The sequence below is a fragment of the Acomys russatus genome, chromosome 24 (genome assembly GCF_903995435.1).
Source record: "Acomys russatus chromosome 24, mAcoRus1.1, whole genome shotgun sequence".
Classification (NCBI taxonomy): domain Eukaryota; kingdom Metazoa; phylum Chordata; class Mammalia; order Rodentia; family Muridae; genus Acomys; species Acomys russatus.
The window spans coordinates 44206581-44215833 of record NC_067160.1 but is presented as its reverse complement, the minus strand read 5'-3'; the positions used below and the strand labels follow the sequence as shown (position 1 = coordinate 44215833).

Sequence of the window (9253 nt, the reverse complement as noted above, 5' to 3'; positions counted from 1 at the left end):
CTTATATTCACTTGTGAGTGAGTATATACCATGTGTGTCTTTCAGGATCTGGGTTACCTCCCTCAGGAGGGTCTTCACCAGTTTCATCTATTTGCCTGCAATTTTCAAGATTCCCTTGTTTTTAAATAGATGAGTAGTATTCCATCCTCACCAGCTTGTGCTATCACTTGAGCTTTTAATCTTATCCACTCTAATAAATTTAAGATGGAATCTTAGAGACATTTTGATTTAGATTTCTCTGATAACTATGGTCGCAGATCATTTCTTTAAGTGTTTTTCAGCCATTCAATACTGCTCTGTTGATAATTCTGTTTAGAAATTTTTTATATTTAACTTTTTCTTTGAGGTTGCATCAAATTCTTCCAATGTATTGTCTACAATTGAGATTCTTTCTTCCATCTTTTGTATTCTGTTACTGATGCTTACCTCTATAGTTCCCGTTTTCTTCTCTAAGTTCTCTTTTTCCAGGATTTCCTCAGTATGTGTCTTTATTATTGTTTCCATTTTCATCTTCAGATCTTGAACAGTTGTATGGATTTCCTTCGCATGATTGTTTGCATTTTCCTTAATTTCTTCCAGTGATTTGTGAATTTCCTTCTTATATACCTTTGCCATGGCCTCCTTAAGAGCCTCAATTTGTTTGACTGTATCTTCATGTATTTCTTTACAGAATTTATTCATTTCCTTCATTATCACCTTCATAAGGAAAGGTTTGAGGTCATTTTCTTGTATTTAAATTGTGTTAAAATGTTGAGAACTGAGTGCTTTGGGATAACTCAGTTCTGGAGATGCCAGATTATTTTGCCTTTTGTTGTTAGTGTCTTTACACTTGCCTTTAGTTATCTTGCTATCTCTAGCATTGTGTGGTAGTTTCTGGTGTCCCTCACTATCTGTTAAGAGCAGATGGGTGCCTATAGTTTGAGATTTCTCACTTGCTGTGTTCAAGTAACCCTTTGGTGCATTAGCCAGATGACCCGGGTTCAGTCCTGGTAACCTTCTGTGGACCATCCAGGTGAACTGAGTTCAGATCTATATGTGTTCTGCACTGTGGGGTCTCCTTTTAGCAGGGATACTCAAACACTGGTGTTTTGTTGCCTACAACTCAAATAATCAAGGGTGTGGCTTTATTTTCAAAACCTTGCTGGCATGTGTGTTGACCTAGGAACTTGGTGTGTATTGGCAGGTTGATGTGGGTCAGGTCCACTTGTGTTCCACACTATGAGGTCTCCTCTTGGCTGGAAGACCACACACTGGTGATTTGTGACCCACAGTTCAGTCTGAGACACAGAGCACAGGTGCTATGAGCAGACAGGTATATGCTTAGACTTTGTAGACTGTACACATGACTGCAGGGACCCAGGAACTTTTCTGTAGATTATCTCAGTGGCCCAATACTGGATTCACCTATGTTCCAAACTGTTTGGTTCCCTCTCACCTGAGAAATACTCAACTGCATTTTTGTAGTTGTTTTTTCTTATAATGTTTGGTCAGGGCAGTTTTTAATCTTATTGGTACTTTGAGTATAAATTATAGCTTATGGTTTTGTGATTTTATGTTATTTCTGTGTGTGTAAACATGTGTATCTCTGTATCAGTATGTGTTTGTCATGGTTTTTGCTTGGTTATTTGTCTTCTATTTATTGCTTTATCCCATTTTGATATGATTGTTTTATTTTATTTTATTATTAGTATTTTGAGCCCAGTTTTCTAAAGCGAGACAGAATGGTGTTTAGATTAGATTGGTATGCAAGATAGGGAGGAACTGAGAAGAGTTTGGGGGGATCATAATCATAATATGTTGCATAAAAATGTATTTTCAATAAAAAGGAGAAAATAAAAAAGAGTAAATACTTAGAGATACAAATTAGAGTTGTAGGCATTTAAAGGTCTACAGGATGCAAGAGATGATTTGGGCTCTTTCTTCAACTCTCTTGCCTCCTCCTGCTCCTGCTGCTGCTCCTCCTCCTCCTCCTCTTGCTCCTCCTCCTCCTCTTCTTCTTTTCCATCTACTGCTATACTTTCTTAGGCAAATAACAGTCCATGAACAGAACAAGGCTGTGTCCTGTGCCCAGCTAAAGAGAGCTGAAAGTGGCTGTCAGCATCATGGGGTACTGAAAAAGGCCCTGAGGATGTATATACCTCCAGGGATATCCCATACCAGGGAATGGCATCAAAGCCATTCAGAAATGCTTCTTTTAGATGCAACTCAATTCCTTCTTTCTAGTCCTTGATGGTCATCTATAACCATTTATCTAAAAATGAGAACTCACTAATGAGGTCTCTTATGGCATTGGTGAAAGCCTCCTGGGGATTGTACTCTGAAATGGTCTGCACAGGGATGATGATCTTTGTTATAAGGCATGAGGGACTTTGTAGCCAGCAAACAGCACCTGTGGGTGCTTCAACAGCTGAGATTTAATGCTGTTCCTCAGAGTGTGGTATTCTAACAAGCAAACATTGGGTACCTTAATACGCTTGTTAGTGGTAATTTTCTTCTTGCCATCAAAGAGCAGGAACAACTCAAAGGCCGGAGGGGCATTCATTCTACTGCCGTTTTCTCCCTTCTAGACTCACCCCAATCTTTAGTGTTGTTTTCTTTCATACAAACTCGGGTGCATCATATTTGACCACGTCTCCTAGATGCGGAGGCCTGGTGGTACTCAGAGGAAAGATAACAGGCTACCAAGAAGAGACTTGATACCCTATGAGCATATACAGGGGGAGGAGGTTACCCTAGTCACAGTCATAGGGGAGGGGAGTAGGAGGTAAGCAGGAGGGAGGGAGGAATGGGAGGATACAAGGAATGGGAGGGTACAAGGGATGGGATAACAATTGAGATGTAGTATGAATTAATCAATTAAAAATAAAATAAAATAAGCTCTCTAAATTTATATTTTTGTTTCTTTTTCTGATGCTCTTGACTTTTTTACTGTTTACCTGACCTTCGTGGTTAACCTGCCTGGTGGATGCTGGGACTTCCAGCATTCCTTTACTATTAATTTTCTTTCAAACACTAATAAAATCAAACTTCCTTCTAAGTCTCTTTTAAATTCTATTATGAATGAGACTAAGAACCCCAATAATGAGGACATCCCCAGTTTCCCCACTAACATAGAGTCTATATAAAGTAAAACTCTATAAACAAGCTAATAGCAAGAGCAAACAGTTCCCATACAATGAAATACAAATGGACATGAAAAGGTGCTAAAATAACCAAAACCATCAAGTAAATATACATTAAAACTGTTTTGAGATTCCTTCTTACTCCATCAGAATGACTTGTAGTTTATTGTATATACGTAATAATATATGTATATGTAAATATTTTTAATAAAAAAGCCCAAAACAGATGTCATGCACTTGTTGAATGTTGACTTCAAACTGTGCAATAATATCCAGAGAAGAACATTAGCCCTAAACTAGCCCTCATCTCAAATGCATACTGAAGAATTGATTACATTTGTGTTGATTTCTCTGCAGTCAATATCCAGTCAAAGAGGCTCATCAGTCCATGTTCCCACTGGAAATTCTTATTCTAGAGTTCAACAAGTAATAGTTGACCACAAAAGTATAAAACAAGAGTTTACAATTAAGTACAGGATTCCTTCTATAGTGTTTAGACTAATTTATATTACCATCATCAATATGAAAGAATTCCTTTTTATTCATCCTCATCAGCATTTTTCATGTTAAATGTATATTTTCAAATATTCAACAAGATACAAAGAGAATGCCAAGCATGTGTCCATCATTTCAAATAATGCAGTTACAGTTTACTTCTAAGATGCTGGAGACAAGACTTTTCACAGCCAATACTGGAATATAAGATATGCAAGAACATGTAGAAAATCAAAGATAAAATAGAAGAAATGGATCAACACAATGTATTGATCTGTGAGAACTGAGGATTGTGGATGGAGACTTGATACCCTATAAGCATATACAGGGGGAGAAAATCCCCCTCAGGAACAGTCATAGGGGAGGGGAATAAGGGGAAAATGGGAGGGAGGGAAGAATGGGAGGATACAAGGGATGGGATAACCATTGAGATGTAACAAGAATAAATTAATAAAAAAATGTATATAATAATAAAAAAACCTCACATGTTCAGCTTAGCTTCTCATTAGTAATGATTGGCAGGGAGAAAGAATGAGGTATTATGTATTATTTGAAATGATGCACACAGGTTTGGCATTCTCTTTGTATCTTGTTGAATACTTGAAAATATACATTTAACATGAAAAAATGCTGATGAGGATGAATAAAAAAGAAAATCTTTCATAGTGGTGATGGTAATATAAATTAGTCTAAACACTATAGAAACCAGTGTGGAGGTATCTCAAAAGGCTGAGATACAACATAGGAACCAGATAAATCATTCCTATGCATATAACGAAAGAGCTGCTAGGTTAACACACCACACATGTGCCCAATCACTATCCACACTGACCAACTTATGAAGTCAGGACTGGGGTCATCAACAGATGGTGGAAGAAGAGCTCAATGGAGGTGGTTCAGCTATAGAGAAACACAACGTTGTATTATTTATAGGGTAAACTGGTGAAAACCGAAAGTGAAATAGTAAAAGAAATACATCTATTTCATTTTCTTTCATTTGTGTATCCTAGAAATTTATATGTAAATAACACCTAAAATCTATATCTATTTATCTCTCACCTATCAACTAGCTATCTCTCATTTATCTGTTTGTCTGTCTCTCTACCTATCTAAATATCTATCTATCTATCATCTATCTATCTATCATATGTCTAATTTATGACATAAATATAGAAGTCTCGGTGTATAAAATTAACTAGGCAGAGATATGAAGAAAAAGTAATTGTATATTGTGAAGGTACATGATAATTATATTTGAAAATGTTTTTATGAAACATTTATGTGCAGTGGGTATTCACTGGTTAAAATAAATTCCAAAATGTGTGTAACACTAATGATAAACATCTTGTGTAAAGATTTACCTGGGTAACTATATATTTTTAATTTACCTTATGTAATCCACTTACAGCCTTATGGTGCCCTGAATCTGTATTCAGCTTAGATGAATGTATCACCTTCTTTTTAATATAGTACAACATTGAATGGTTTCACATTACCTAAATAACAACAAAAATCGAGAAGATACCTTATTTCTATGAAGTGAATTTAGAATTGTTAGCAAGCTTGTAGGCTCTAAAAGAAGTGATGTATTTGCATTTCTTCAGAGGACTTTTAAAAGGCTAATGTTAAGAGCCATGAACATAAAAACACTCTATAATATTATGTGGAATCTCATACAATATACAGAATACTGGGATAAGAATTAGAAATATAATAATCTAAATATGTTGTGGAATCACCTCATCTTCCCCACAGCCTGTAGTAGAGTGTAGTAATATCAGAATGACCAAACCCCTATAATCCACACAAATTCACTTTTATAGCTTATTAACTTAATTTTTGCCTTTTAACACAGGTAATATACATGGAACAAAATATTTATATGAATGTTACTAGAAATTATATTTTTAAATACACTAAAGACAACGGGTATCTTTAACATCTTGACTATATATCTGTTATATTGACAATGTTTCGAAGTAAAAGTTCTCACAAGTAATAGCCTTAATTTATGTTATGAATATTCACAAGTTAAATGAGAAAATGGCTTCCTAAAGCTTTACTATATAGAACCCAACCAATCATTAATTAGGTAGGATGTAAATACAGTGTGATGTCTATAGAAATAACACACAATGACACATTGCTGAATGGATTGTAATTCACAGCACAGTAGCATGTCAATTAAAGTGAACTTAATTATACCCTATTTGTGGCAGGTACTGAATTCCTTGTTTTCTAGTCTATAAAGAGCACATAGTCCTATTATCAAGGCTATAGTATTTAAATTAGCTAGTGTGTCAGGTACATTGGAAAATTGCTTTCTTGTGAAATTCTAAAACAATTTATTGCATTTAGAAGCATTTATTGCATTGCCATATTTCAGCCCAATCTTAGCAATATCTGTGGCACAATAGACTTGATGCAGGTCCAGATTTATTGATGGAGATTTAACAGGACTCCACTGTGTTCAAACTATTTTCTATTCACTTAACACATTTGATCTAATTAAAAAGTAAAACTTCACTGTCTTTCAAGTGCCTCCTGGTGACTTCTGGGGATATTTAGCTTAGAAGACAAAGATTAAATGATATCAGATTAAAATATTAGTTAAATAGTTTAATTTTTTTCCTCTGAATTTAGAAATGCCATCAAATTAAAGTTAAAATTGTAATAAATGATTCTTTTAGTCCTGTGTATCCAATTTTAAGTCAATTAAACCTATGTATAGGGAATTACTAGTCTCAATTAGGAGGAGTATAAATTTCAATTAGTTCCTTTGAAGAGAATATAACCTGTTGTGGAGTTGCTCAATGTATTAGTGGTGCTAACTGAAACTGTGGAGTATGAGTACACTGTTTTATTTCAAACCAACCATTTCTCAAGTAAACAGAGAAAGTTCCAGAATATTAAAGAGTAAGACAAGTTCTTTATCTTATCTTAGAAAATAGGCAGGAAGAATTTGGATTAGGCAGCATAGGACTACCTAACTCTAGTACTTTTTGCTTTGTTATTCATATATATATGTGTATATATATATGTATGTGTATATATATATATATATATATATATTTCTAATTTACCAATCACATTGATACTGCTGTTGTTCCAGAGGGGCTAGAGAAAGTTAATGGCATCATGTTTATCATGTTTCTTCCTGAACTCCAATTGCCAGAGGATTTAGTCAACATTTAGCAATTGAGAACAAGGATTTAACCAGCTGCCTTTTCTTAGTTTTATAGCCACCACTTTTTCACTTATTTTATGTATCAGAAAAAGCATAGCCAGGGAGACATAAAGCTTACTTCTTTTATCTATTGGTGATTGTAATACTCATTTTTTTTTTTAGATATAACATAGCTAAGGAACTCAGTCAATGAAGAAGTAAAACTTCCCAAACTAAACTAGTTAAGCATGAGAACACATATTTGAGTACTGAAAAGACTTGAAAATTTGACCAGAATTTTAGAACTTCTGCCTGCTGTTGAAGCCTAGTGGTTAAGAAAGGCACATAAGACTGGCTTCTTACATGGTTCTCATAATGCATCAGTTAGAAACTGCACAATTTACAAATTTCACAAATCATTGCAGTAGACTAATTTTTTGGGAGGAAGACATTTTAAATTTTGAACCACTAGATATGATTAATCAAACACTCATATATACCTGTAAATCAGTAAAATTATTGAGATTTCAATTTGTTTTATTATCCTTTTTAATACATTTATATTATTTTACATATATTTAATAAACTACATACTAAGAAGAACCACAAAACAATCAGGAATTATATAAATGTTACATTCATAATGTTTTGGTTATTTGTATTTGGCAGCCTTGATGAAAAATCTCTCCTATCTTGGTATGTCTAAAATTCTGAATGTAAATCAATATTTATCATATCTCATCTCTATCCACTTAAAACATCTATCTAGACCTAAAACTATCTTAACAGCTAAACAACAAAGCTAAATTTATTCATAAATGAAAGATATTTAGAGCTAGTCCACTTTTGTTGCAGAGATCATTCATGATTACAAGGGATCTCTGCCCCTATAGGAGTTGCAAGTGTGGCTGCCGTGTCTCATGTGCATCGGTAGGGGGAAGGGAGGTGTCTAAACTCAGTGTTATGATCTATGGACATCTGAATGATTTGTAGCCTAAAATTCCCTGAAAAAAAGCAAGCCAGAGACAACCACCAGACCAGTAGCATGGAGCGCAGATAGGGACCTAGCCTGAGATGACCACCAGTCTAGTGGTGCACATGCCATGGAGGTGAATGAAGACTAAACCTGAAATGACCCTGCCCAGTGGCATAATGCTTGAAGGGAGCATAGAACCCCTGAGACCATTCCTGACATGACTTCGGATACTTAGAAACCGTAGGCATCACTAAGAAGAACAAGTAAGTAGAAAAGAAAGATAAACAGAAGGATATGGGCACAATGAACAGAGGCAGAACTGGAGACTTGAGAATAATGAGGAACAACTGATTTGAGTAGCCAGTGATGCTGCCTGGAATGATGTGCTGCCGCTGGGGCCTATGTCTGGGTCCACGGACCTGCGGCAGCAGGAGCGTGCTACTGCCAAAGGCCAGGCAGATAGCCCATATCTGGGCTGTCACCCTGGGACATGTTGATGTCTGATGGCTGTGCAGAACTGGCTACACATTTTTAAAAATTTTTTATTATTAATTTATTCTTTTTACATCTCAATGGTTATCCCATCCCTTGTGTCCTCCCATTCTTCCCTCCCTCCCCTTTTCCCCTTATTCCCCTCTCCTATGACTGTTCCTGAGGGGGATTACCTCCCCCTGTATATGCTCATAAGGTATCAAGTCTCTTCTCGGTAACCTGCTGTCCTTCCTCTGAGTGCCACCAGGTCTCCCCCTCCAGGGGACATGGTCAAATGTGAGGCACCAGAATATGTGAGAAAGTCATATCCCACTCTCCACTCAACTGTGGAGAATGTTCTGACCATTGGCTAGATCTGGGTAGGGGTTTAAAGTTTACTGCCTGTATTGTCCTTGGCTGGTGCCTTAGTTTGAGCGGGACCCCTGGGCCCAAATCTGCCTATCATAATGTTCTACTTGTAGGTTTCTAGGACCCTCTGGATCCTTCTACTTTGCCATTCTCCCGTGCTTCTCTCATCTAGAGTCCCAATAGGATGTCCTCCCCTCTGTCCCAGTTTCCTGGTAAGTGAAGGCTTTGGTGGGACATGTCCCTTGGGCTAGTATGCAGATATAAGTGAGTATATACCATTTAAGTCTTTCTGCTTCTGGGTTAATTCACTCATTATGATCATTTCTAGCTCAATCCATTTATCCACAAATTTCGGGACACATTTTACTTCAGCATCAAGGCAAGTTTGGCCCTGGGGGTATGAAAGAGAGAGAAAGCTGATGCCACCCATAGCTAGCTACAGTACTTGGGAGAGCAGACCCTACACATTATTGGATTTGCCAGTGAGCTGGCTGGAGGGCAGGTATGTGGAAAAGCTGGCCCTACTGCTTACCTCATGTGAAACTATGTGGACTAGGGAGAAATACCCTCCTCCCCTCTTGCATGTAGGAAATGCAGACCTAAGGTCATAAGAGTAGGAAAGCTGGCTCTGCCACTCACCAGCTGCAACATTTC

General features: G+C 36.6%; 2 pseudogenes; one reads left to right on the top strand and one right to left on the bottom strand.

The window, feature by feature from the left end:
- Nucleotides 1-2021: 2021 nt before the first annotated feature.
- LOC127206983 (DNA-directed RNA polymerase II subunit RPB11-a-like) lies at nt 2022-2542 on the bottom strand (annotated as a pseudogene).
- A 5121-nt stretch (nt 2543-7663) lies between these two features.
- LOC127207767 (uncharacterized) lies at nt 7664-7785 on the top strand (annotated as a pseudogene).
- The last annotated feature ends 1468 nt before the right edge of the window (nt 7786-9253 follow it).